Raw genomic sequence first — 16,977 nt, 5'->3', positions numbered from 1 at the left:
GAGGACGATTCGTCGCAACTATAGGCTCTCCATCACATATGGTCTTATGCTTGAGTGCGAGATTGTAGGCCTATTTCATTGTTGAATATTTGTTTGAAGCTTATCACAAAATATCTAACAAACCATTTGCAAGAAACAACCCTTGAGCTAGTGCATATTAATCAATATGGTTTCCAAAATATCTAACAAACCATTTGCAAGAAACAACCCTTGAGCTAGTGCATATTAATCAATATGGTTTCCTTCACTCAAGAAATATCCAAGATTGTATGGGGTGGACGTATGAATATATTCATCAATGCAAATAAAGTGGAGCTGAAAAAGTAATTCCCAAGTTAAAACTTTGCTAAAGTATTTGATACACTGGATCATAGTGCAATCAAGAGAGTCTTTGAATGGGGGATTTGATCCCAGATGGTTGAATTGGTTATAAATGATCATGTCTACTAGTACCTCCTCTGCTCTTCTTAATGGAGTTTCCGAGAGGAAATTATTTTGTAAGAGAGGACTTCGGCAAGGCGACCCACTTTCTCCCATTGTATTTTTGAGTGTGTCTGAACTTTTGCAACCTATTGTTAACCATCTTGTTCAGGAATGGATACTGCATGCCCCTCTAAATACTCCAAATATTGGTTTCCCCATTTTCCTTTATGCCGACAATACACTTCTTATTTTACAAGCATGCCATGCTCAGTTGTCTTCTCTAAAGCTCATGATAGAGTCTTTCGCCCAAGCTACTAGTGTAAGGGTGAGATAGGAAAAATCTTCCTTGGTCCCATTTAACATTTCGGAGCAACAACTAATTATGCTGGTAGCAACTTTCAGATGCTCTAGTGGTTAGTTTTCCTTCACTTATTTGGGTCTACCTCTTGGCACGACAAAACCCACGGTTGTAGATCTATCCGCCTTGGTGGGTTTGGTGGATAGGATGATACTTAACACTAGTGCTTGTTTTCTTGGCTATGGAGGTCGGCTTGAATTTGTTAAATCTGTTTTGTCAACTCTGCCCGCCTTCTTGATGTGCTCACTCAAGCTGCAGAAAACCATTATAAATATCTGCAATAGAGATCAACGCCATTGCAAGGAAGAAGATTCCACATCATCTAATGACTTGGCTGAATGGTCACTGGTTTGTCGCCCCAAAAAGCACGGTGGTCTAGGTATGTTTAATCTGGAACTACAAAATAAAGCGTTGCTCCTAAATCAGCCCCACAAGTTTTATGAAAAATATAATACCCATTGGGTCAAAATGGTTTGGTGTCTTTATAATGAGGGGGCTCCTCATGCTCAATCTAGAAGAGGATCTTTTTTGTGGAAGGATATTTCTAGTCTTGTGGGAGAATACAGAAGTATTTCTAAGTGTAAAGTTGGAGATGGTTCCTAGGTTCTATTTTGGAAAGATTTTTTGCATGACAGCGTGACTTTGTGAAGAAAAAAAATCCAGGCTCTTCTCTTATGCATTAGATGCAGACGTCTCTATCGCTCAGTTTGCTGCTAAGCCTTCCATGAATATCAGCAGGTTATTGCTTTGATGGCTGAGATATAGTTGGAATTGGGGTCCGTCGATAAAACAAAATTTATGTGGGGGAGCAAGTACACTTCCTCTCAGTTTTGTAACTTCTTATTTGAACAACTTCCAATGGATGGTGTATTAAATGCTACATGGAAATCCAAGGCTCTCCTTAAACTGAAAGTTTTCTCTTGGTTGTTGATGGTGAATCGTCTAAACACACGAGATCTAATGCTTCAAGAGCAATGTCACCTTGAATCTGGCTATGATTGTGTTTTATGCTGTGAGACGGCTCTTGAATCTAGAGATCACCTGTTTTGAGTGTGATTTCGCAACTGTTTGCTAGAGTAGTGTTGGTGTTCAATGGAACATATCCCTCTCTTTGTCTGATAGAATTCTTTCTGCGAGAACTACGTTCCTTGGTCCCTGTTTTACGGAAATAATGGCCTTCTCTGTTTGGAATATTTCGAAGCTTCATAATGATGTTATATTCAGAGAAATACCTGCTTCACTAGTTCATTAGAAAATTAGCTTCCAAAATGATTTGATGGTTCATAGGCATAATGTCAAGGAAGCTCTGACCGGATCCACCCTTTCTTTTTAGTTCTTCCAATGTTGTTAATTAGCACATTTCTACCCCCCCCCCGACTGTAATGTAGAGACGTTATGACCACCATTACAGTCAGAAGTGCGGAAAACAAACCAGTCACTCATAAGCCTTCTTCCGGTAGTGGGGTTGCCAAGATAGATCCAAGGTTTAGACTCATCGTTCCATTGATGCCAAAGCCATATCATTCGGAGAGACGAATAAAATTTCACAAGGTTGAGGATGCCAATTCCCCCATACTCTTAAGACTTGCAAAGCACTTTCATTTCGCTTTGCATTTTCCTCCGGTAACCTTGTGGCATGCCTTCAATAGACAAGCTCTTTGGATGCTATCAATTTACATCAGGACCTCCACAGGAATGTTTAGGACGGTGATCTAGTATATGTCAATGACATTTCTTGAATGTTTAGAAGCTAAAGGTAAACTATATATTCTTTAAGGTCCTATAACCCACTTATGTGGCTTTTCGTGCCAAGCAATGTGCTAGAGTGTGTAAGGTTGTTTTTATTAACTAGAAAATGTAAAGTGCTGAAAGTAAATAAAGAAAGTAAACTACTACAAGTAAAGTTAAGACTATAAAGGTAAAAGGAAGTAAAGTAAAAGAAAGTAACTCAAGGTAAATTATTATTTTATTTGTTTGGTTGTCACAATTAGTGAAGCACATGAATAATCTTTTTTTTATTTCTTCTAGAGAGGAGCCATAGATAGGTGCATCCATGTACATGAGCAATTACAACCCTAGTAATTAATCCTAAGGCCATATCCGAGAAAACAAAGGAGTTATTAAAACATGAAGTTCAACCACTGATGTGAGTTTCAAGGTGCGCACAGTTATATCCCCCGTTAATTTACCATGAATAAAGATAGCATGCATATTTAAGACTTGGGGCACGGTTTCTATCAATATCCGGTTATCCCTGCTCCTATCATCATGTAACGGTGCCAACCTTATGCATCCCCCAACATATGTGTGCACCCATATATCAGTACATAATATTATCATAGAAGATAACATATAATTGTATGCATCAATCAACAAATATTTCACAATTGTCATAAACAAGTCACTGCTCAAACAAAGGCATGGAGGCCTAATAGATCATGGGAAAACAATATATTGCATCACAAATCATGTTTGCCAAGAGATTACACTAGGGGGTGATGGAGATTTGCTGTAGATGGTGATGGAGAGGTGTCTCCCAAAGGGGGAGAGGCGGCCATGTGAGGACAGGAGACGGCGCCGGCGGCAGGGATGCGTTGAAGACTCCCTCTGGGCGGCGGCCCTTGGCCCCCTTATTTCTTGGACCATCACGGTGCTGTAGATGAGCCCTCCCCCTTGTAGATGGAGGCTAAGGGGGAGGAAAGTTTGTGGCTTATGGTGGCTGCTTCCAACCTTAGGGTTTCCCCTCTTTATATAGAATTTTGCAACGCATCTTGGCCATGTAATTGATACCCACTTGACCCAAGGACTTTTGGGCACCTCTAGAACTTTACTAGGATCCCTCTCTATCCTTTATGAGCCCATAATGTCGTGGCTTGGATGAAATCATCATATATGGTGGAGTTGGAGTAAATCACGTCACAATCTTTCAGATTCCAGAAACTGCTTCTCGAATCCGCAGTAATTGGGCTTGACAATGGGCTTATAGAGTTTGTTTGGGACGAATTTTATGTCTAGAATTATTGCCAGAAATTTTGCAACAACTTTTATGTTTTGAAATTTTCCATTGGACTCCGTCTTCAAGAGTCTTGGTGACAATCTTTGAAAACTGTTCCGGAAGGACAGATTCCACAAAACTCCGGATTTCCCTATAATGTTGGGTTTCCTTCCATATTTGTGTGTTTAGTACCCAACAAAGAGTAAAACAAGAATGTGTGCACTTCTGCAACTATTAGTAGGTTAGTACCAATAAATATAATAACATTGTAAAACAATAATAATTTTAACTCAATAAATACAAAGTTCATGTATGCATTTTACATACCCTTGTTGGGTGGCCCTTCTTAATTAGGATATTTATAGTACCAAATGAACAAAATACGGAAGTATATGTCACGATGGTTCAAGTAATATTGTTTTGACATTGTAGATTTTGGTATTTTTTCACATATGGTTGGTCAAACTTTATAAAGTTTGAATTTGACCAAAACTAAGAGCATCTCCAGCCGTTGGGGCTTCCCAGGCCAAAATCCGGCACTATTTAGCGCCGGATGGATGTAAAGTTTGGCCTGTAGAGGCCAATTTTCCCAGCAGCGAGTCCAGGATGGATGAAAATTTCGAAAAAATGTCGGTGAATTTAGATAAAACAAGACGAAATTCGTTCAAACATAAGCGGAATTTAGATATATTTAACATATATAGGCGAGTTCGTACATATATAGGCCGAATCCGTTATGTATTTGAATTCGGCAAGATGGAAACGTAAATTAAATTTAAAAACGACGTTCTAGATGGGAAATGGCGCAGGCGCCGACGGCGGCATCCCCAGGACGGGGGAGTTTCCGACCTCGATGTGTGCGAGCACACTGGCGAGCGTGCGGCCCGGCGCACCCCACCAGCGGCGACGGCCTCCGGCGTTGTTACGCGCTGGAGGAGGGGGAGGACCGTCGTACGCTGCGAGTTCCCATTCGTGTCGGAGATGGAAGAACTCGTTCCAGGCGTCGTAGTTGTCAGGGACATACCGCTCCTCCGCACGCTGCTCCTCGCTGAGGGTGACCCATGATGACGCGTGAAGCACATATCCGTTGGGAACCCCAAGAGGAAGGTGTGATGCATACAGCAGCAAGTTTTCCTCAGTAAGAAACCAAGGTTTATCGAACCAGTAGGAGATGAAGGCCACGTGAAGGTTGTTGGTGAAGGAGTGTAGTGTGGCGCAACACCAGGGATTCCGGCGCCAACGTGGAACCTGCACAACACAATCACAATACTTTGCCCCAACTTAACAGTGAGGTTGTCAATCTCACCGGCTTGCTGTAAACAAAGGATTAAACGTATGGTGTGGAGAATGATGTTTGTTTGCGAAGAACAACAGAGAACAGAGATTGCAGTAGATTGTATTTCAGATGTAAAAGAATGGACCGGGGTCCACAGTTCACTAGTGGTGTCTCTCCAATAAATAGCATGTTGAGTGAACAAATTACAGTTGGCAATTGACAAATAGAGAGGGCATAACAATGCACATACATTCATGGTGACTTCTATGAGTTTTACTTAGGGCATTACGACAAATAACATAGACCGCTATCCAGCATGCATCTATGCCTAAAAAGTCCACCTTCGGGTTAGCATATGCACCCCTTCCAGTATTAAGTTGCAAACAACAGACAATTGCATTAAGTACTGTGCGTAATGTAATCAATACAAATATCCTTAGACAAAGCATTGATGTTTTATCCCTAGTGGGAACAGCACATCCATAACCTTAGAACTTTCTGTCACTGTCCCAGATTCAATGGAGGCATGAAACCACTATCGAGCATAAATACTCCCTCTTGGAGTCACAAGTATCAACTTGGCCAGAGCCTCTACTAGCAATGGAGAGCATGCAAGATCATAAACAACACATATATGATAGATCAATTAATCAACTTGACATAGTATTCCATATTCATCGGATCCCAACAAACACAACATATAGCATTACAAATAGATGATCTTGATCATGATAGGCAGCTCACAAGATCTAAACATGATAGCACAAGAGGAGAAGACAACCATCTAGCTACTCGCTATGGACCCATAGTCCAAGGATGAACTACTCACGCATCAGTCCGGAGGCGGGCATGATGATGTAGAGTCCTCCGGTGATGATTCCCCTCTCCGGCAGGGTGCCGGAGGCGATCTCCTGAATCCCCCGAGATGGGATTGGCGGCGGCGGCGTCTCTGGAACTTTTCTCGTATCGTGGCTCTCGTTAATAGGGTTTTCGCGACGGAGGGAATATATAGGCGAAGGGGCAGAGTCGGGGGACGCTCGAGGGGCCCATCCCATAGGGCGGCGCGGCCAGGGGTGGGGCTGCGCCCCCCTAGGGTGTGGCCGCCTCGTCGCCCCTCTTCGTCTCCTCTTCGGACTTCTGGAAGGCTCCGTGGAAAATAAGACTGTGGGCTTTTGTTTCATCCAATTCCAAGAATATTTCCTGTGTAGGATTTCTGAAACAAAAAAGAGCAGAAAACAGGAACTGACGCTTCAGCATCTTGTTAATAGGTTAGTGCAGGAAAATGCATAAAAATGATGTAAAGTGTATATAAAACATGTGAGTATTGTCATATAACTAGCATGGAACATAAGAAATTATAGATACGTTTGAGACGTATCAAGCATCCCCAAGCTTAGTTCCTACTCGCCCTCGAGTAGGTAAACGATAACAAGGATAATTTCTGAAGTGACATGCTACTATCATAATCTTGATCAATACTATTGTAAAGCGTATGAGATGAATGAAGTGATTCAAAGCAATGGTAAAGATAATGACTAAACAACTGAATCATATAGCAAAGACTTTTCATGAATAGTACTTTCAAGACAAGCATCAATAAGTCTTGCATAAGAGTTAATTCATAAAACAATAAATTCTTAATAGAAGGTTTTGAAACACACAAAGAAATATATAATTTTCAGCAGTTGCTTTCAACTTTCAACATGTATATCTCATGGATAATTGGCAATACAAAGTAATATGATGAATGCAAATAAGCAAGTATGTAAGAATCAATGCACACAGTTGACACAAGTGTTTGCTTATAAGATAGAAAGAAGTAGGTAAACTGACTCAACTTACAGTAAAAGAAAGGCCCTTCGCAGAGGGAAGCAGGGATTACTCATGTGCTAGAGCTTTTTATTTTGAAAACATGGAAACAATTTTGTCAACGGTAGTAATAATTCATATGTGTTATGCATAAAACCTCCTATAAGTTGTAAGCCTCATGCATCGAATACCAATAGTGCTCGCACCTTGTCCTAGTTAGCTCGGATTTCCATGGATTATCATTGTATTACATATGTTTCAACCAAGTGTCACAAAGGGGTACCTCAATGTCACCTGTACAAAGGTCCAAGGAGATAGATCGCATTTGATTTCTCAATTTTGATAGATCTCAACTTGAGGACATCCATACCGGGACAACATAGAAAACAAATAATGGACTCCTCTTTAACGCTTTAAGAATTCAACAACAGAAAATATTCTCATAAGAGATTGAGGATTAATATCCAAGCTGAAACTTCCACCATGATACATGGCTTTGGTTGGCGGCCCAATGTTATTCTCTAACAATATGCATATTCAAACCATTTAATCATGACAAATCACCCTTAATTCAGACAAGACAAACATGCACAACAACTTACATGATATTCAACAAAGGTGTAACAGGTTGATGGCGTCCCCAGATAACATGGTTACCGCTCAACAAGCAACTTATAAGAAATAAGATACATAAGCGACATATTCTTTACCACAATAGATTTTGGGCTACTTTCCCATGAGCTATGTATTGCAAAGACAAGGAATGAAATTTTTAAAGGTAGCACGCAAGCAATTTACTTTGGAATGGCAGAAAAATACAACATAGTAGGTAGTTATGGTGGACACAAATGGCATGGGTTTTGGCTCAAGGTTTTGGATGCACGAGAAGCATTCCCTCTCAGTACAAGGCTTTGGCTAGCAAGGTTGTTTGAAGCAAACACAAGTATGAATCGGTACAGCAAAACTTACATAAGAACATATTGCAAGCATTATAAGACTCTACACTGTCTTCCTTGTTGTTCAAACACTTTTACCGAGAAAATATCTAGACTTTAGAGAGACCAATCATGCAAACCAAATTTCAACAAGCTCTATGGTAGTTCTTCATTAATAGGTTTAAACTACATGATGCAAGAGCTTAAACATGATCTATTTGAGAACTCAAAACAATTGCCAAGTATCAAATTATTCAACATAATATATGATGGCGTGTAAGACACACGTCCATTGGGAACCCCAAGAGGAAGGTGTGATGCGTACAGCAGCAAGTTTTCCCTCAGTAAGAAACCAAGGTTATCGAACCAGAGAGGGAGTCAAGGATCACGTGAAGGTTGTTGGTGACGGAGTGTAGTGCGGCGCAACACCGGGGATTCCGGCGCCAACGTGGAACCTGCACAACACAATCAAAGTACTTTGCCCCAACGTAACAGTGAGCTTGTCAATCTCACCGGCTTGCTGTAAACAAAGGATTAAATGTATAGTGTGGAAGATGATGTTTGTTTGCGAAGAACAGTAAAGAACAAGTATTACACTAGATTGTATTTCAGATGTAAAAGGATGGACCGGGGTCCACAGTTCACTAGTGGTGTCTCTCCCATAAGATAAATAGCATGTTGGGTGAACAAATTACATATGGGCAATTGACAAATAGAGAAGGCATAACAATGCACATACATATATCACGATGACTACTATGAGATTTAATCAGGGCATTACGACAAAGTACATAGACCGCTATCCAGCATGCATCTATGCCTAAAAAGTCCACCTTCAGGTTATCATCCGAACCCCTTCCAGTATTAAGTTGCAAACAACAGACAATTGCATTAAGTATGGTGCGTAATGTAATCAACACAAATATCCTTAGATAAAGCATTGATGTTTTATCCCTAGTGGCAACAGCACATCCACAACCTTAGAACTTTCTGATCCTGTCCCAAATTCAATGGAGGCATGAACCCACTATCGAGCATAAGTACTCCCTCTTTGAGTTACAAGTATCAACTTGGCCAGAGCCTCTACTAGCAACAGAGAGCATGCAAGAACATAAAAAACACATATATGATAGATTGATAATCAACTTGACATAGTATTCCATATTCATCGGATACCAACAAACACAACATGTATCATTACAAATAGATGATCTTGATCATGATAGGCAGCTCACAAGATCTAACATGATAGCACAATGCGGAGAAGACAACCATCTAGCTACTGCTATGGACCCATAGTCCACGGGTGAACTACTCACACATCAATCCGGAGGCGATCATGGTGATGAAGAGTCCTCCGGGAGATGATTCCCCTCTCCGGCAGGGTGCCGGAGGCGATCTCCTGAATCCCCCGAGATGGGATTGGCGGTGGCGGTGTCTCTGGAAGGTTTTCCGTATCGTGGCTCTCGGTACTGGGGTTTTCGCGACGAAGGCTATAAGTAGGCGGAAGGGCAGAGTCGGTGGGTTGGCGAGGGGCCCACACCATAGGGCGGCGCGGGCCCCCCTCTGGCTGCGGGGCCCTATGGTGGCGGCGCCTCGTCGCCCCACTTCGTATCCCTTTCGGTCTTCTGGAAGCTTCGTGGAAAAATAAGACCCTGGGCGTTGATTTCGTCCAATTCCAAGAATATTTCCTTTGAAGGATTTCTGAAACCAAAAACAGCAGAAAACAAAGAATCGGCTCTTCGGCATCTCGTCAATAGGTTAGTGCCGGAAAATGCATAATAATGACATAAAGTGTGTATAAAACATGTGAGTACCATCATAAAAGTAGCATGGAACATAAGAAATTATAGATACGTTTGAGACGTATCAAGCATCCCCAAGCTTAGTTCCTACTCGCCCTCGAGTAGGTAAACGATAACAAGGATAATTTCTGAAGTGACATGCTATCATAATCTTGATCAATACTATTGTAAAGCATATGAGATGAATGCTGCGATTCGAAGCAATGGTAAAGACAATGAATAAATAACCGAATCATATAGCAAAGACTTTTCATGAATAGTACTTTCAAGACAAGCATCAATAAGACTTGCATAAGAGTTAACTCATAAAGAAATAAATTCTTAGTAGAAAGCTTTGAAGCAACACAAAGGAAGATATAAGTTTCAGCGGTTGCTTTCAACTTCAACATGTTTATCTCATGGATAATTGTCAACACAAAGTAATATAACAAGTGCAATAGGTAAACATGTAAGAATCAATGCACACAGCTCACACAAGTGTTTGCTTCTAAGATAGAAAGAAGTAGGTAAACTGACTCAACAATAAAGTAGAAGATAGGCCCTTCGCAGAGGGAAGCATGGATTACTATTTTTGTGCTAGATCTTTTCATTTTGAAAACATAGAAACAATTTTGTCAACGGTAGTAATAAATCATATGTGTTATGTATAAGACATCCTATAAGTTGCAAGCCTCATGCATAGATTACCAATAGTGCTCGCACCTTGTCCTGATTAGCTTGGATTTACATGGATTATCATTGCATAACATATGTTTCAACCAAGTGTCACAAAGGGGTACCTCTATGCCGCCTGTACAAAGGTCTAAGGAGAAAGATCGCATTTGATTTCTCGTTTTTGATTATTCTCTACTTAGACATCCATACCGGGACAACATAGACAACAGGTAATGGACTCCTCTTTAATGCATAAGCATTCAACAACAGATAATATTCTCATAAGAGATTGAAGATTAATTTTCCAAACTGAAACTTCCACCATGATTCATGGCTTTAGTTAGCGGTCCAATGTTCTTCTCTAACAATATGCATACTCAAACCATTTGATCATGATAAATCACCCTTACTTCAGACAAGAAGAACATGCATAGCAACTCACATGATATTCAACAAAGGTGTAATAGTTGGTGGCGTCCCCAGAAGCATGGTTACCGCTCAACAAGCAACTTATAAGAAATAAGATACATAAGCTACATATTCTTCACCACAATAGTTTTTAAGGCTATTTTCCCATGAGCTATATATTGCAAAGACAAAGGATAGAATTTTAAAGGTAGCACTCAACTAATTTACTTTGGAATGGCAGAGAAATACCATGTAGTAGGTAGGTATGGTGGACACAAATGGCATAGTTTTTGGCTCAAGGATTTGGATGCACGAGAAGTAATCCCTCTCAATACAAGGCTTAGGCTAGCAAGGTTGTTTGAAGCAAACTCAAGTATAAACCGGTACAAAAAAACTTACATAAGAACATATTGCAAGCATTATAAGACTCTACGCTGTCTCCTTGTTGTTCAAAACCCTTAACTAGAAAATATCTAGACTCTAGAGAGACCAATCATGCAAACCAAATTTTAACAAGCTCTATGTAGTTATTCATTAATAGGTGCAAAGTACATGATGCAAGAGCTTAAACATGATCTATGTGAGCACAACAATTGCCAAGTATCAAATTATTCAAGACATTATACCAATTACCATATGAAGCATTTTCTGTTTCCAACCATATAACAATGAACGAAGCAGTTTCATCATTCGCCATGAACATTAAAAGTAAAGCTAAGAACACATGTGTTCATAAGCAACAGCGGAGCGTGTCTCTCTCCCACACAAAGAATGCTAGGATCCGATTTTATTCAAACAAAAACAAAAACCATAACATACAGACGCTCCAAGTAAAGCACATAAGATGTGACTGAATAAAAATATAGTTTCACTAGAGGTGACCTGATAAGTTGTCGATGAAGAAGGGATGCCTTGGGCATCCCCGAGCTTAGATGCTTGAGTCTTCTTGAAATATGCAAGGATGAACCACGGGGGCATCCCCAAGCTTAGACTTTTCACTCTTCTTGATCATATTGTATCATCCTCCTCTCTTGACCCTTGAAAACTTCCTCCACACCAAACTCAAAACAAACTCATTAGAGGGTTAGTGCATAATCGAAAATTCACATATTTAGAGGTGACGTAATCATTCTTAACACTTCTGGACATTGCAAAAAGCTACTGAAAGTTAATGGAACAAAGAAATCCATCAAACATAGCAAAACAGGCAATGCGAAATAAAAGGCAGAATCTGTCAAAACAGAACAGTCCGTAAAGACGAATTTTTCTGGAGCACTTAACTTGCTCAGATGAAAATGCTCAAATTGAATGAAAGTTGCGTACATATCTGAGGATCACGCACGTAAATTGACAGATTTTTCTAAATTACCTACAGAAGGGGCTGCTCAATTTTGTGATAGTAAGAAATATGTTTCTGCGCAGTAATCCAAATCTAGTATCAACCCTACTATCAAAGACTTTACTTGGCACAACAATGCAATAAAATAAAGATAAGGAGAGGTTGCTACAGTAGTAACAACTTCCAACACTCAAATATAAAACAAAAGTGCAGAAGTAAAATAATGGGTTGTCTCCCATAAGCGCTTTTTTAACGCCTTTCGCCTAGGCGCGAAAAGTGTGAATCGGGTATTATCAAGAGATGAAGCATCAACATCATAATTTGTTCTAATAATAGAATCATAAGGTAACTTCATTCTCTTTCTAGGGAAGTGGTCCATACCTTTCTTGAGAGGAAATTGATACTTAATATTACCTTCCTGCATATCAATGATAGCACCAACAGTTCGAAGAAAAGGTCTTCCCAATATAATGGGACAAGATGCATTGCATTCAATATCCAAGACAACAAAATCAACGGGGACAAGGTTATTGTTAACCATAATGCGAACATTATCAATCCTCCCCAAAGGTTTCTTTATAGCATTATCAGCAAGATTAACATCCAAATAACAATTTTTCAATGGTGGCAAGTCAAGCATATCATAGATTTTCTTAGACATAACAGAAATATTTGCACCAAGATCACATAAAGCATTACAATAAAAATCATTGACCCTCATCTTAATGATGGGTTCCCAACCATCCTCTAACTTCCTAGGAATAGAAGTTTCAAGTTTTAGTTTCTCCTCTCTAGCTTTTATGAGAGCATTTGTAATATATTTTGTAAAGGCCAAATGTATAGCACTAGCATTGGGACTTCTAGCAAGTTTTTGTAAGAACTTTATAACTTCAGAGATATGACAATCATCAAAATCTAAACCATTATGATCTACAGCAATGGGATCATTGTTCCCAATATTTTGAAAAATTTCAGCAGTTTTATCACAAACAGTTTCAAAGAGCTTTAGCAATTTCAGCAGTTTCGGCAGCTTTGCACGCTTTGCACTAGGAGTAGAATCATTGCCAACACCAATTATTTTATCATTGATAGTAGGAGGTTTAGCAACATGTGAAGCATTAACATTACTAGTGGTGGTAATAGTCCAAACTTTAGCTACATTATTCTCTTTAGCTAGTTTTTCGTTTTCTTCTCTTTCCCACCTAGCATGCAATTCAACCATCAATCTAATATTTTCATTAATTCGAACTTGGATGGCGTTTGCTGTAACAAATGACTTAATATCTTTATATTCATTAGGCATAACTTTCAATTTTAAAAGATCAACATCAGAGGCAAGACTATCAATCTTAGAAGCAAGAATATCAATTTTATCAAGCTTTTCTTCAACATATTTGTTAAAAGCAGTTTGTGTACTAATAAATTCTTTAAGCATGGCTTCAAGACCAGGGATACACTCCTATTATTGTTGTAAGAATTACCATAAGAATTACCATAACCATTACCATTATTAGAAGGATATGGCCTATAGTTGTTACCAGAATTGTTCCTATAAGCATTGTTGTTGAAATTATTATTTTTAATGAAGTTCACATCAACATGTTCTTCTTGAGCAACCAATGAAGCTAAAGGAACATTATTAGGATCAACATTAGATCTACCATTCACAAGCATAGACATAATTGCATCAATCTTATCACTCAAGGAAGAGGTTTCTTCAACAGAATTTACCTTCTTACCTTGTGGAGCCCTTTCAGTGTGCCATTCAGAGTAATTTATCATCATATCATCAAGGAGCTTTGTTGCCGCACCTAAGGTGATGGACATAAAGGTACCTCCAGCAGCTGAATCCAATAGGTTCCGCGAAGAAAAAATTCAATCCTGCATAGAAGGTTTGGATGATCATCAAGTAGTCAGTCCATGGGTAGGGCAATTCTTTACCAAAGATTTCATTCTTTCCCATGCTTGGGCAACATGTTCATTATCCAATTGCTTAAAATTCGTTATGCTACTTCTCAAAGATATAATTTTAGCGAGAGGATAATATCTACCAATGAAAGCATCCTTACATTTAGTCCATGAATCAATACTATTTTTAGGCAAAGATAGCAACCAATCTTTAGCTCTTCCTCTTAAGGAGAAAGGAAACAATTTCAATTTTATAATGTCACCATCTACATCCTTATACTTTTGCATTTCACAAAGTTCAACAAAATTATTAAGATGGGCAGCAGCATCATTAGAACTAACACCAGAAAATTGCTCTCTCATAACAAGATTTAGTAAAGCAGATTTAATTTCAAAAAATTCTGCTGTAGTAGCAGGTGGAGCAATAGGTGTGCATAAGAAATCATTATTATTTGTGCTAGTGAAGTCACATAACTTAGTATTTTCAGGAGTATTCATTTTAACAGTAGTAAATAAAGCAAACTAAATAAAGTAGAGTAAATGCAAGTAACTAATTTTTTTGTGTTTATAATATAGAGAACGCAAACAAGACAATAAATAAAGTAAAGCAAATAACTAATTTTTTTTGTATTTTTGATATAAAGAGAAAACAAAGCAGTAAATAAAATAAAGTAAAACAAGACAAAAACAAAGTAAAGAGATTGGATGTGGGAGACTCCCCTTGCAGCATGTCTTGATCTCCCCGGCAACGGCGCCAGAAAAAATGCTTGATGGCGTGTAAGACACACGTCCGTTGGGAACCCCAAGAGGAAGGTGTGATGCGTACAGCAGCAAGTTTTCCCTCAGTAAGAAACCAAGGTTATCGAACCAGTAGGAGTCAAGGATCACGTGAAGGTTGTTGGTGACGGAGTGTAGTGCGGCGCAACACCAGGGATTCCGGCGCCAACGTGGAACCTGCACAACACAATCAAAGTACTTTGCCCCAACGTAACAGTGAGCTTGTCAATCTCACCGGCTTGCTGTAAACAAAGGATTAAATGTATAGTGTGGAAGATGATGTTTGTTTGCGAAGAACAGTAAAGAACAAGTATTACAGTAGATTGTATTTCAGATGTAAAAGAATGGACCGGGGTCTACAGTTCACTAGTGGTGTCTCTCCCATAAGATAAATAGCATGTTGGGTGAACAAATTATAGTTGGACAATTGACAAATAGAGAAGGCATAACAATGCACATACATATATCACGATGACTACTATGAGATTTAATCAGGGCATTACGACAAAGTACATAGACCTCTATCTAGCATGCATCTATGCCTAAAAAGTCCATCTTCAGGTTATCATCCGAACCCCTTCCAGTATTAAGTTGCAAACAACAGATAATTGCATTAAGTATGGTGCGTAATGTAATCAACACAAATATCCTTAGACAAAGCATTGATGTTTTATCCCTAGTGGCAACAACACATCCACAACCTTAGAACTTTCTCGTCACTGTCCTGCATTCAATGGAGGCATGAACCCACTATCGAGCATAAGTACTCCCTCTTGGAGTTACAAGTATCAACTTGGCCAGAGACTCTAGTAGCAACAGAGAGCATGCAAGAACATAAACAACACATATATGATAGATTGATAATCAACTTGACATAGTATTCCATATTCATCGGATCCCAACAAACACAACATGTAGCATTACAAATAGATGATCTTGATCATGATAGGCAGCTCACAAGATCTAACATGATAGCACAATGAGGAGAAGACAACCATCTAGCTACTGCTATGGACCCATAGTCCAGGGGTGAACTACTCACACATCAATCCGGAGGCGATCATGGTGATGAAGAGTCCTCCGGGAGATGATTCCCCTCTCCGGCAGGGTGCCGGAGGCGATCTCCTGAATCCCCCGAGATGGGATTGGCGGCGGCGGCGTCTCTGGAAGGTTTTCCGTATAGTGGCTCTCGGTACTGGGGTTTTCGCGACGAAGGCTATAAGTAGGCGTAAGGGCAGAGTCGAAGGGCTGGCGAGGGGCCCACACCATAGGGCGGCGCAGGCCCCCCTCTGGCCGCGCGGCCCTATGGTGGCGGCGCCTCGTCGCCCCACTTCGTATCCCTTTCGGTCTTCTGGAAGCTTCGTGGAAAAATAAGACCCTGGGCGTTGATTTCGTCCAATTCCGAGAATATTTCCTTTGTAGGATTTCTGAAACCAAACAGCAGAAAACAACAACTGGCTCTTCGGCATCTCGTTAATAGGTTAGTGCCGGAAAATGCATCAAAATGATGTAAAGTGTATATAAAACATGTGAGTATTGTCATATAACTAGCATGGAACATAAGAAATTATAGATACGTTTGAGACGTATCAACCCACACAGCGTCGATAGAGGCGTCGAGCTTGTCGCCTCCCACCGGAAGCGGCGGGATCGGGATGCCCCCCGCGCTCAGGCGCCATCCTCCGGGCACGCGGAAGTCCGGCGGCGCCGGGTTGCCCGCCATGTGCAGAAGTCCCGCCTTCCACTAGTGTAAGGAACGCCGGCCGAAGCCGATGTTCATCACACCTTGACCGTGGCCCGCCATTGCTCGATGTAGGCGGATTGGGGAGAGAAGACAAGGCTGGGGAGAGGAGGGAGATGGCGGTGCCGAATGCGGCTAGACGCGGTAGGTTCCGCGATAAATAGAGGGAGCCGCGCGTGAATCCGAGGCGACGACATTAACTGGACGTGTGGAAGCTACGCGTCCAGCGAAGACTGGCCGGCGGCAGGCTTTTGAAGCACGCGGAAGACGATTAGCCTTTGTCGCTGACAAGTCGGGGCCACCGTCCGCGCAGGAAGTTTTCTCAACGTTTCCAGCGCTTTCGTTTCTTTCAGACTCCCCGAGCGCTCCCCGTGGGGCCGGGGATGACTTGCGCTCGCCGGATGGATGAAAGCCCAAATCCGGGCGAAAACGAGGTTCCGGGGGCGCGACTGGGCCGTTTTCGTCCATCCGGGTGTAAAAAAGGGGTCATGGGGGACTATTTTCTGGCGCCGTTGCCGGGGAACAAAGAAAAGCTACACCACAGAGATT

Source organism: Lolium rigidum, chromosome 3, assembly GCF_022539505.1.
Source record: "Lolium rigidum isolate FL_2022 chromosome 3, APGP_CSIRO_Lrig_0.1, whole genome shotgun sequence".
Classification (NCBI taxonomy): Eukaryota; Viridiplantae; Streptophyta; class Magnoliopsida; order Poales; family Poaceae; genus Lolium; species Lolium rigidum.
Note: the sequence above shows the minus strand (reverse complement) of the source record.